At 43.2% G+C, this 13,694-nt stretch overlaps 1 protein-coding gene and 1 non-coding gene across 2 annotated transcripts in view; one reads left to right on the top strand and one right to left on the bottom strand.

Moving 5' to 3' along the window:
- Positions 1-13,694, bottom strand: part of SLIT3 (slit guidance ligand 3) — a 592,453-nt gene that overhangs the window by 360,970 nt on the left and 217,789 nt on the right. The gene's annotated exons all lie outside the window — the stretch shown is intronic.
- LOC114807047 lies at positions 3,043-3,176 on the top strand. The gene has a single exon (XR_003755100.1). It is a non-coding gene; the product is annotated as a small nucleolar RNA SNORA7 (small nucleolar RNA).

Here is a 13,694-nt window from a genome sequence, read left to right as displayed (position 1 = left end):
GAAGTAAACCCATCAGTTTTCAATACCAGAAAAAGGAGCATAGCTTCCTGTGGTCCAAGCCACAGGCAGTTCGTTCAACCTGCTTGTCTTCTCCAAACTAGAATGTCAGTAATATGGCTCTAAAGTTTGTTTGTTTTTTCATTACCAGGAGATGGTATGGCTTAACAAAACATACTATTTCAGCCTTAGAATCTTTGTGAATTTTACAAAAGTGAGACTTGCAAATTGGTTATGAAAGTCCAGATCTCAATACTTACAGAATGTTGATGAAAAGAACATATGAAGACATTTCAACTAAATAGGTAAGCAGCATGGCTTAATGGATAGAGCACAGGTCTTGGAGTCAGAAGGTCATGAGTTCTCACCCCAGCTCTGATAGCTGTCTGGGGTGTGAGCTTGGGCAAGTCACTTCACTTCTCTGTGCCTCATTTATCTCATCTGGAAAATGAGGAGTGAGACTATTAGCCCCACACGGGACAGGGACTGTGTCCAACTCATTTGGCTTGTACCCACCTCAGTGCTTACAACAGTGCCTGGCACATAGTAAGTGCTTAATAAATATCATAATTATTATCCCTAGTGTTATGATTATTATATGACACCCTCGTTGTCTGGGACGAAGTTGCATCCATCCAGCATGCATAAGGATGGACGTGGAAGTGTGAGTAAAAGTGTGTGACGAGTGAAAGCCTTGGATTGGTGGCAGTCATTATGGCTCAAAATTTCTTTAGCCTGGGCATCCCATAATAATCACTATATTTAATAGTTGCCTTCAACTCTGCCACTTGTCAGCTGTGTGACTGTGGGCAAGTCACAACCTCTCTGTGCCTCAGTCACCTCATCTGTAAAATGGGGATTAAAAATGTGAGTCCCACATGGGATAACCTGATCACCCTGTATCTACCCCAGCATTTAGAACAGTGCTCTGCACATAGTAAGCACTTAACAAATACCAACTTTATTATTATTTCAACTTGCCAATGCACTGTGCTTACACTTAGGGAGGTCAAGATCATTCATTCATTCAATCATATTTATTGAGTGCTAACTGTGTGTGGAGCAATGTACTAAGTACTTGGGAGACTATAATACAACAATAAACAGACCTATTTCCTGTCCGCAACGAGTTTACAGTCTAGAAGGACTGGATACAACCTATCTTCCAAGTGGGGTTCCCAACCAAAGAGATGGGGAGAGCGGGGATCTTATTCCTGTTTTACAGATGAGGAAACAGACCCAGAAGGTCAGTGGCATGGCTGGGATTAGACAGTAGTTCTTTGCTCTTTCTACTAACCCATAGGGTTGTCCAACCATCACTGGCTGTGCATGCTGGATCTGCATATCATGACAGACATCGTGATGATTGAAATATCTGGAGTGTAAACTTGGAATTGTACTGGTGGCAGTGGGCAGTGGGGGTTTGAGGCTGCACAGCCAACAAGCAGCCCAGTCTAAATGGCCTGGGAGCTGGATCTCTCCCAGCATCCACCTGTCCTCTATTCAGGATGGCTGTGGGACAAAATAACCATAATAGTGGTCTTTGTTAAGTGCTTACTGTGTTCCAGGCACTGTACTAAGCACTGGGGTGGGCACAAGGAAATGAGTTTGGGTACAGTCCCTGTCCCACATTGGGCTCACAGTATCAATCCTCATTTTCCAGATGAGGTAACTGAGGCTCAGAGAAGTGAAGTGACTTGGCCAAGGTCACATAGCAGACAAGTGGCAATGCCGAGATTAGAACCCATGTTCTTCTGACTCCCAGGCCTGTGCTCTATCCTTTAGACCATGATGCTTCTCCACAGAATTACACTCCAAACGTTTGAGCATCCCAGGTTCGGTGGCTGGGAATTTGGGAACCAGCTGCATAAATGTGGGTAGGTGAAACCCTGATAATGAATAGGTTGAGAGAGCAGATGTAGAGTGAAAAGAGAATGGTGGGGGCGATTTGGGGAGAGAGAGAAAGAGAGGTCTTAGAACTTCGAGGTACCCCAACAGTTAAAGGGGGAGGAGAGGAATAGGAACCAGCAAAGGAAACTGAGAAGTTTTCAAAGTAGTAGGATGAGAACCAGAAGAGTATTATGTCTGTTAGAAAAAAGCCAGAGAGAGAATTAGTGTGGAGAAAATTGTCAACCATGTCAAAAGCAGCAGAAAAATACAGGGGGTTTTGGAGACAGAAGATACCATTAGATTTCACCCAGAGGTAATTGGAAACCTTAGAGAGTAAATCCAGAGTGTAGGGAACTATCCAGATGATTTAGGTAGATATGTTACAGCTGGCTGGGAACGTGTTCATCTGAACAATACACAAATATTACTCCTACTCAGATTTACAGAAGAGGCCAAGACCAACCCTCAGGCCAATAAGAAATAGTCTTAGTGGCCTGAAAGAGTCACTGCCTAAGCTACTCCCTGATTATGTTAGGCACCTTGGAATTGGCAATAAGAGAATCTGGCTCAGCTAATGTTAGAAAGGATAAACGATAAATAAGCGGCTCCCATTACAATAAAGCAGGACCGCACGGACCAACTGGTGGAAACTACAAAGACAATGACATGTTTTTCCACCCTGAATGAGAAAAAGAGGAGCCGTGGGTGGCAAGGAAATTACCATGCTGTTCACAGTTTCAGGCCTTCAGCTCCCTCCACCGCTTCCCATTCCCCTGGAGAAAGCTATGTCATGTTACCTGATGTGAAGCCCAGAATCTCTCCAAACATGTAGGCACTATGCTTGCTGTTCTAGCCAGCAATAGAAGCACTGACTAGGTCACACTCAGTTTTCAGATAAAGATAAAATAGTTCAAATAACCTGACCTTTACTTAAAGGGCCCCAAGAAGTTGCAGATTAATATGTTACATAAACTAGTCAAGGAGACTTTCTCTAAGCAGAAATTCACAGAAAAATTACAGTTTTAATTAGAGGTAGTGTAACTGTCCAGAATAACTATCATTTCTTTGCACGTGCAAGGAAATACTCTTTTCCCACTTTAAGACTGATGAAGATGGTAAGTGCTCAGTGATTACTACTGATTCATTTGGTTTGGACCCCTCTCAGTATCACACTTGGAGAGTTTCCAGTACCCTACCAGTCTCGGCTATGGGAGGGAGAGTCAAGCAGATACCCATTCCATTTCTAGCTTGGGCAGTGGCTAGCGAGTGGAAAGCAATCTGCTACAAAACTCACCTGTGCTGAGCAGCAATAGCATGGAAGAGAGTTGATGGTGGAGACTCAAGTTTACTGGGAGGGAGAAGGCAATGGTAAACCACTTCCATATTTTTACTAAGAAAACCCAATGGACATCCTCCCCAGAACAAATGCAAATGGAGAATGGGGCTTTCTGGGAGAGATGTATCCATGGAGTTGCTATGGGTTGGAAAAGATTCGACAGCCGAAGCCAAGCTGATTTGGTTCAGAGTGCATTCCCAAGAGTAATGGGGAATTCTGATTCAGCACATTTTGAAAATGAGACTGGCAGAGGTTTTCATAACACGAATATCAGGAAGAATAGTGCTGACCAGACAGGTGTGTGGAGCCCCTCATCTGATGAACTCTTTCTCTTTTTAAGTGTATGCACTGCAGAGCTTTCTTCCCATATTCGACAAGGACAGGAGGCTGAGCTGGGAACCAAACTACTATTAAGACAAAGCATCCTTTCTATCCCCACACTGTGCAGAACCGTATCGAGTGTTCTGAAGAGGGCTGGTAACTGCTACAACCTATGAAAAGCTCTGGGAAAAGTGTCCCTTTACCCTCAATATGAAAATCCATACGATTACATCCCCACTTTCTCTCGTGCTATGCTTCTGTACCTCTAAACTTTCTGCCTTTTCCAGGGAAGGAGGAGACATTTGGTCATCTTTCTTTACCTGAATCAGTTTGGGTTTAAAAGTTATTATTGTCATTATTATTATATTTGTAAAGGACTCACTATTTGTCAAGCTCTGTTCTAAGTTCTGGGGTAGAGAGAAGATGAACAGGTCAGACACAGTCCCTGTCCCACATGGGGCTCACAGTCAGAGTTGGAGGTATCTCCAAAAAGGACTGCATCTATCTGAAGACAATCATTTGATAATCCATCATCTAAAATGATCTCACCTTGCATCCACTTGAAGGAAATTCTACAAACTTTCTCATTACCCTGAGGTTATTTAACATTGTACTAACAGGGAGAATTTCATTATGTCTCACCCATACTTGAGAGTAATAGGTTTAGTTATCCCTGACATTCAAACACTAGAAAAAGGAAATATATGATGACTCAGTGGAAGAGGGATGGGAAGGAGTCAAGGTTAAGAATTAATTATGATTCAAATACAATTCAGAAGTCTGCTTATTTTGGTCTATCCATTTAACCCTTCCAAGGAGTATTTTAAGTACAAGGGAAGCAGCTGAGGGAGAAGTAAATTAGCTTGATGAATCAGTCATTTACCTGTGGACCACTTCTGGATAAACAAGGACCAATGAGAAGAGGATTTGGAAAAAGGGGGTGTTAAGAAGGAGGCTAAAGGATTTCTGCTTCAGATAGTAATTTGAACTCTAATTCTGGGCTAAAGGATTCTGAGTACAGGCTAGGAGAAGCTGTGCCAGGCCATGGAAGCTGCAAGCCACAGATGGAAACTAACCAGAAGTACCTTAAGTTGAACAGCTTCATAATCTTCCAAGGAAAGAAAAGATATACTACAGAGCAGGGGATACTGAATTCCATCTGAGGGATCGTACAGGCTAGGTGGTTCTAAATCAGACTTTGATTCTGTTCATTACCTGGGGAAGAAATGCTATCCCATGTGTGCACATTTAAGGTTAAACCCGCATCTACTCATTATCCGAGCATATGTTTGTTGGTTGGGAAGGTGAGTGGACCCCAACTTCAGGGAAACAATACCGTGGTAGGAGAGAATCATGAGCAAACTCTGAGCTAGAGGGCCCAGACCTGGGGAACGTCTAGGAGGGTTGTACCCTTCTTTTTCCTCTTGCTTGGAGGGGCCACTGTTTTGACCAAGTCCCGTGGTGGTTGTGACAGTTACTCCCTAGGGGCTCTCTTCAAGAGAACACTAGGCAGTTAAGGGGAACGCTCTGCGGTTGTGAAACCCAGGGACTTTCCTGGGCATCTGAGCCCTCTTTAAAAGTGAGTCTTGGGGCTCTGTCAAGATGGTGAAGTCAAGGGAAAGATGTCAACATGAGGCAAAGAGGGAGAGAGGGGGAAAGGTAGGGTAAGATGGGGAGAAAGGAGAAAATGGAAGAAACAAATGGGGGAAAAGGTAAAAGAGGAAAAAGTGGGATTGGGCAAAAAGACTGTCACAGCCCTAGTGAAGCACTAAAGAAATATCATGGATTGATTAAGTCTAATTTATGGAAGTATTAGGGGGTATAGGCAAGATAAGTACTGTCGCCTAGTTGAAAGACCATGGGCCTGAGCATTAGAGAAGCTAGGTTTAATCCTAGGTCCGCCATTTATCTGCTGTGTGACCTTGGGAAAGCCACTTAAAATCTGTGCCTCAGTTACCTCATCCATAAAATGGGGAGTAAGACTGTGAGTCCCATGTGGGACAAGTATTGTGTCTAACCTGACTATCTTGTATGTACCCCAATGATTAGTACAGTGTTTGGCACATAATAAGTTCTAACATATACAATTAAAATAACAGGCAAATCACCATTCCATGCCATGAAGCAAAGGTACAAAATGATACTTCACCGGGGTGTCCAATGGTCAAATGACAACATCTGCACAGCACATTGAAAACTTTAAATGAAAGGCAAAGTAGGACTATCACAATTTTATTTTGCAGAAATGAGACCTTTTAAATGAATGCAACAAGAAAAGTGACCCTTCCAAACACATGCCCTGCTATATCAGAAAAGAGAAGGCTATTCTCTCTCAAAAATAAAAAGGCTACTCCCAAGAGGAGGCAATAAACCCCCTTTCTACATATTTGAAACTCTTCCAGATCCATAATCTCGTGTTTTATTCTCCAGGCTGCAGAAATGAGAGGTGGACTTCCCTGTTGCACAAACATGGGAAAAGCCAGGAAAGATTTCAGAATCTAACTTCCTTGCCCAGAAATCATCTCTCCATGCAGGAGCATCTTTTTAGCAGAATCCAGCAGTGCCTCCCATGAAGAGTCAATTGTATTTATCTCCCCATCTTCTTCCTCCCACCACAGCCCTCTGCCCCCTGTGTTATGAGCCCCATATGTGTAAAATTAAAAACAAAAGTTATTCCATTTTACAGATAAATTCTCTCTCTCTCTCTCCCAATGCTCTCCTAATCCCAGCCCTCTCCAAACCCAAACCTCCATTCCCTGATCTATGCCTTTGTGGCTGCCAAGAATAGCATTTGCCTCTTTTGGTTGAGGCTTTTACCATGGAGGGGTTCTCCCTAAGTCACGGTAAGGATACTCTTTGCTTGACTGAGTCTACAGCTGATTTAAAAAAATTAAAAATGTGCTCCTTTCAATTGACTCAAACTTCACGAAGGCCCTAAACAAGTACAAGCAAACACACTTCCAAAAATAAGCATCTTATTTAATGCAATCTTAGTAATAACGTTCGTTAAAATCAGTGACAACCTTCCCCTCTGTTGTGACCAGAATTCAGGAGATGCCAGTGTGGTCAAAGGAGTGCTGGTCCCCAAACTCGTTCTTTAGCACAGATAGTAATACTTCTGGACTTGGAGAACTGCTGATTGGTATTCAATTTCCCCTGGGGAGAAGAAATTCTATTTGCTGCAGTAGCCATATTTTAATTTTGCCAATAAGACCAAAATCTATGAGGTTGATCGTAGTTTGAAAGCTAGGAATGAAATTCAAAGTAACCTTGATAAATTGGGAAACAATTTAGGCAGTGCAAAGACTGACTTAGGCCAAAAAAGCAAGCTAAACAAAGGCAGACATCAAATGAAGAAATACTGGCTAGGCAAAGGTTCAAGAGAGAAAAAAAACCTGCGGTTCATAGTTGACCGTAATTGCTGAATATGCGTCAGCGCTGTATTGCTAGTGCTAAAAAAGTCAACATGGAAAAGGGATGTATTAGCAGAAAAATGATAAGCAAGAGCCAGGAAGTAATCCTGCCATTATACCCCAAATTGATCAAACCCTTATTAGAGAACTGCGTCCAATTTTGATCACAGATTTCAGAAATGATGAGGCAACGGTACAAAGAAGAGCAACAGAAATGATTAAAGGGATGGAAAACAGACTTTAAAAAGAAAAGGTTAGAGGAATGAGGGCTATTTAGCCCAGAGAAGAGAAGACGAGGGGATGATTTAACTGTCCTTAAGCAAATGAGGTATTTTAATGAGGGGGATTCTGTCTAGTTGTCGTTCCTGGCCACAGAGAAGGAAATTGACTTAAATTGCTGCAAAAGAGCTTTTGGTTGGAAACACGGAATGGCTGGATTTTCAAGATGAGGAGATGCTAGACGAGAAGCCTTCGTATTTTCAGGATGTATGCCTCTGAACTGTAAGCTCGCTGTGGGCAGGGAACGTGTCCGTTCTATCGCACTCTCCCAAGGACTTAGTGCAGTTCTCTACACACAGTAAGCACTCAATAAATATGAATGCAGCACCACCCAGTAAGCTATCGTTAATACACCCGGTAACACCGGGCTTTTGCCAATACATTGGCCAATACCACCTACTCACAGTGCACAGCAAACGTTTGTGTGTGTGTGGATGGGTGTGTGCGTGCAGAATCACTAATCTGAGCTGGATGGCAGATGGGTCTTACTCAGAGATCGTTGTTTTTTACGCAATAATCTACCCCTTGATTCTATATCAGCAAGTTCAGTTTACTTGCTCACGGGCTCAGAAGAAATATAAATTCCAAGATGCAGAATGCCAAGTCTCAGAAAAGAAGCTACATCTCCATTTGGGATTCTGGCAAACCATATTAAAACATACAGTAACTTGAACCAGGAAAGAAATGTGCATCTTCCATTACATCATTTTCTGCAAGATATGGCCCAGCTGGGTAAAAAGTGAAAAGCAGAGGGTGCTTGCTTTATCTAGATTTATCTATTTAGGCTTCCTACTGCCCAGGAGAGGCTCCTAGGAGGAAATGAATTCTCAGTGGGGGATCCCGGTGCTGATTAGCTTTACCTTCTGTAGGAGATGTCAGTCAAGTTAATTGGGATCAATTGACAAACAGTTTAGAGGGCAGGAGCCGGCTATCTAAGCTAGTGAGAAAGCTGGCCATCGAAGTACCCTTTCCAAAGGCTCTACAGGGAACTGGCTACCATGCCAGACCACTCTGTAGCCTTGCTCACATCTTGTCCCCTGACCTCTGTGGAATAACATTCATCAGGGAAAGGAAGGCAAACGTGATTGTGGAGTCCCCAGTAAGAAATAACGGACTGCTAGACACAAAGACAGCACGACTGCAAACCTGTTCAAAAGGAATGATTAGAATGTTGTAGTTGCAATTGTGCCATTTGCACCTCCTCAGACGTTAGATAGTACTGATTAAGCATCTACTGTGGGCAAAGCACTGTATTAAGCACTTGGAAAAGAATGACAGAGACGGTCAACATCATGGCTGAATGGAAAGAGCACCGCCCTGAGAGTTAGAGGACCTGTGTTCTAATAACTGTCACTTATCTGCTGTGTGACCTTGGGTAACTCCCAACTTCTTTGTGTCTCAATGTTCCCCATATGTTTTTTTTTTCCATGGTATTTATTAAGTGTTTACTTTGTGCCAAGCACTGTTCTGCATGCTGGGTAGATAGAACTTCATCAGGCTAGATATAGTCCCTGTCCCACATGGAATTTACAGTTGAAATAGGAGGGAGAACTGGTATTGAGTCTCCATTTGCAGCTGAGGAAATTGAGACATGGAGAAGGGAAGTGACTTGCCCGAGGTCACACAGCAGGCACATGGCAAAGCCAGTATTAGAACTCAGGTCCTAAGGCTCCCAGGACCATGTTTTATCCACCAGGTCATGCTGCTTCAATACCTGTTTCCCCTCCTACTGTGAGCCATTTGTAGGACAGGAATTGTGTCCAACCTAATTATCTTGTATCTTACCCAGTGCTAGGCATACAGGAAGTGTTTAACCCAAACCAATTATTACTAGTAGGCATGATCCCTGCCCTTAAGAAGTTGCCAATCTAACAGGGTAAATAGGCACTAAAATACATTTCAAATAGGAAGAGGAAGAAAATGAGAATATGTACATGAGTCAGTGTTAAAATAATAGGGTAAATGAGTACTTAGGAGCTCAGGTGGGGCAGGAAGTGTTGAAGCAGCCTGGCTCAGTGGAAAGAACATGGGCTTGGGAGTCAGAGGGTGTGGGTTCTAATTCTGGCTATGCCACTTGTCTGCTATGTGACTCTGGACAAGCCATTTACTTCTGTGCCTCAGTAACCTCATCTGTGAAATGGGGATTAAAACTGTGAACCCCACATGGGACAACTTGATTACCTTGTATCTACACCAGTGCTTAGAACAGTGCTTGGCACATAGTAAGCGCTTAATAAGTACCACAGTTATTATTATTATAAACTGTCAATTGGGGAATAAAAACTGAGGGTATTGGATTAGAAATTAATTGCAGAAATTAATATAACATCGGTCAGTAGTGTTATTGGTGGGGCAAGTCTGTGGCAGTCTTCATTGAGAAGCAGCATGGCCTGGTAGAAAGACTACAGACCAGGGAATCAGGGGCCCTGGGTCTGCTAATTGCTTGCAATGTGACTTTGGGTAAATCACTTCACTTCTCGGTGCCTCAGTTATTCTCTTCTCCCTCCTACTTGGACTGTGAGCCCCATGAGGGTGAGGGACTATATCTAATTAATTATCTACCCCAGCACTTAGAATAGTGTTTGACACATAGTAAGTGCTTAACAAATACCATAAAATATAGAATAAAATCAAACACCCTCTGAATGCCTGAAGAGAACTCATTATGGAGTTGGGATTTTTCAAAGTGGTATTCGTTATGATGATGTTGGTATTTGTTAAGCGCTTACTATGTGCCGAGCATAGCACTGGGCTAAGCACTGGGGTAGATATAAGAAGATTCACTCATTCATTAAATCATACATATTGAGCACTTATTGTGTGCAGAGCACTGTACTAGGCATGTGGGAGTGTACAATACAACAACAAACAGACACATTCCCTGCCTACAATGAGCTTACGGTCTACAGATCAGACACAGTCTCTGGCCCACATGGGGTTCACAGACTAAGGGGAAAGAAGAGTTTTGTCCCTAATGAATCAATGGTCTTTACTGAGTGCTAACTGTGTGCAAAGCACTGTACTAAGTGCTTGTGAGAGTACAATATAACAGAGTTTGTGGGCAAGATCCCATCCACAAGGAGCTGGAGACAGACATTAAAATGCATTAAAGATATATACATGAGAGCTGTGGGGCTGAGGGTGAAATGAATATCAAGTGCTTAAAGAGTATAACACATCAGGCAAGTGGTGGAGCTGGAATAAGAACTTGGGGCTCAATTAATCAATCCATCAGTAGTATTCATCCTGACTCCAAGGCCCATTTTCTCTCCACTAGGCCCTGCTACTTCAAATGTGTGTTTCGATTCAGGGACTTAGACTCTGAGTTACTTTAGACTCTGAGTTACTTGGTCTACTGCAAAAGGGCTAAGCTTTTGCCTTTACTCATCCAGCACGCAGTCATTAGCCCATGGCAACAACTCCCTGCCCAGTCCTGCCCAGCCCACACTCGCAGAGGCATAGAGGGAAGTCTATTAAATGGCATAAAAGTCAATGGCACAAACAGACAGCAGGTTGCAATAAAGGCATCTCCCTCCCATCTCTACAGAAAGATGCACACCCAGGAGAGAGATGTCTTACCAGAAACCCATGTGCCTTTCTTTTATATCTCCTCTTAAACATGAAAGAGTGCTCTCTGTTACTCCCCCAGTTGCTCACTTGATGGCAGAAAAGGTTACTCTACCCACATGGCAACATAAAAAGAACAAATGAAATTCTGTCCAAGGGCTTGTGAATTTTTTTCAAGGCAATGAATACCAGATGTTTCTTGCTGAATGTCTTCATATCTCTAAGGCCGCTTGAGCGGATTGTACTTATTATTGTGCAGGGGTCAAAAGGTGTGCACCAGATTTATAAGAAACCTACGGTCATCCTTTGTCTCATTTGAAAAACATATATGGGTCTGGGTCTTCTCTCTATTTCACTTACCCCCAGGCCAATTAACTGGATAAGATTAAGATCACAGGTTGCTTTCCTGGAGGCCAATAGCTTGTCAAGCCCAGTTAAGTACTTCAAGATTTTCCAATTGTCAATAAGGCACCAGAAAGGGAGTAGAATTAGGGGATCCTCACAACTGGGAGTTGGGAGCAAACACAGCGCAATTGCTAAGGTAGGAAGTCAAATCCCCATTATTTGGACACTCTCAAGGTCTCCCACCCCAATTAAGGGATAAATAACTCTGCCTGGAGCTGGGAGATGTTGAATAGGGTTCTAAGAAAAAAGGGAATTTTCTTAATAATAATAATAATAATGTTGGTATTTGTTAAGCGCTTACTATGTGCCGAGCACTGTTCTAAGCGCTGGGGTAGACACAGGGGAATCAGGTTGTCCCACGTGGGGCTCACAGTCTTTATCCCCATTTTACAGATGAGGGAACTGAGGCCCAGAGAAGTGAAGTGACTTGCCCACAGTCACACAGCTGACAAGTGGCAGAGCTGGGATTCAAACTCATGAACCCTGACTCCAAAGCCCGTGCTCTTTCCACTGAGCCACGCTGCTTCTTCTTCTTCTCTGCCTTCCTTGTCATCCGAGCTAACCCCCAGCAGCAGATGAACTACCACATCACCTCCTTTGCCTCTCAAATCAATTGATTTATTTTTAATCAATAAATCATATTTATTGAGCACTTACTGTATGCAGTGCACTGTACTAACTGCTTTGGAGAGTATAATATAACAGATTTGGTAGATATATTTGGGGCTCTTAACTGCTCTAGGCTCTAAGTTTCTGTGGGAAGGGATTGTGTCTATCACTACTATTATATTGCATTCCTCCAGGTGTTTAGTACAGTGTCTGCATATAGTGCTCAATAAATATGAGACTGATTGTTTGCTCTCTCCCCATACTCGGAGAAAGGCAACTGCTCCTCCCACAAGGTTGGATTCAGGATTTGGGAACATGGAGGGGGACTACGAAGAGGAAGAATGGGAATGAGAGAAGAGAGAAAGTGTGAAAGTGGAGAGAGACCAGGAAGCAAAAGGAAGGATGAGGAAAAGGGGAGAAAGAGGGAGTTAGGAGCTAAAAGAAAAGGAGGGAGAGAAAGGGGAAGGGAAAGGGAGGGAAGGCGAGGAGGATAGGAGTGAGGTAGAAGAGAGCTGCTCTGTTGTTCTCTGACTCCTTTGAAATAAAATTCATCTGGAAAAGGAAGGCAACTGTGCACAGCAAGTGTGAAGGTGGAGCCTCCTGTCAGAAATGGCAGATGTCTCTCCATCTGGTCACGAAGACTGCAGGACTGAGACACTGTCCAAGGGGAATGATTGTAGTGATAGAGGACAGTTAGGAAAAATCAGCACCAGGAATCCAAGAGGTTTAGTGCTGCTGTTATCCGGATACCAGATGAACTGTGTCAAAACCAGATACTTGATTGGCTTTTGTCAAGACCTCTCAGAGTGTTTTCTACCAATCGAGTTTACTTGTGGTTTTATACTTTACTAGAATAAATCCTGAAGCTAGGATTTACTTTCATTTTCCAGGAGTTCCAAATGAACAAACCTCTATTCATTTCAGCTCAGCTGCAGGGTGAATGGAGAATCAATAGATTAGGCTAAGAGTAAGCTTGCTCTCCCCTTTCCCCCTAAGAAAACTCCAGTTTTATCTGCTGCCCCAGCCTTTGTTTTAAGTAGTAAATTGAATTATATAATTTAATTTTAATCCACGGCTCTAGCCGGGCCTTCCCAGCAGCCCAAGCCCTCCTGTTTTGTTCAAGCACCAAAGCTGTTCTCCATTTCTTCCCCACTCAGGAGTCTGCCCCTAATGCCCAGAACACACATCTGTAACAAGTTTCAGCAGCACCCATCAAGGTCCTCTGATCAGCTTTCTCCAACACATCAAGAAATCATAATACGGGAGAAATGAAAATGACACCAGGAATCCAAGAGAAGTTTCAGTAAGGGACAGTTTCCACATGTATGCCATGTGGAAGGGCTTACTATCCACACTCCAGGACTATGAATCACACTCACACACATCTACCTAGACTGTAAGCCCTAAACAGTAAAGGGACTACCTCTTGCCTATCCCTTGGAACACAGAATGTGGCCCACAGCAAGCGGTTAACAAATTACCACGATTATTATCTTCACGACCTCACTATTAGCGGTGTCTTCTCAGACACACCCGACTTCTTGTTGCAGTGGTAAGAGAGAAGTCAGGAACTTTTGGGTCTGCCAATGGATCCTGAGTAAACCTTTCCAACCTGATTTGCCTGAGGGCAAGAAAAATGTTACAGCAATCAATCAGTGGTATTTATTGAGCACTTACACAAGAAGCTGTATGGTCTAGTGGAAAGAGGATGGGTCTGGGAGTCAGAGAACCTGGGTTCTAATCTCAGCTATACCTCTTGTCTGCTGGGTGACCTTGGGCAAGTCACTTCACTTCTCTGTGCCTCAGTTCCCTTATCTGCATCTGTGAACCCTGTGCCCAACCAGATTATTTTGTATCTATCCTGTGCTAGGTACAGT

This window comes from Ornithorhynchus anatinus, chromosome X1, assembly GCF_004115215.2.
Source record: "Ornithorhynchus anatinus isolate Pmale09 chromosome X1, mOrnAna1.pri.v4, whole genome shotgun sequence".
NCBI classification, from domain to species: Eukaryota; Metazoa; Chordata; class Mammalia; order Monotremata; family Ornithorhynchidae; genus Ornithorhynchus; species Ornithorhynchus anatinus.
This window is presented reverse-complemented; position numbering and strand designations above follow the sequence as displayed.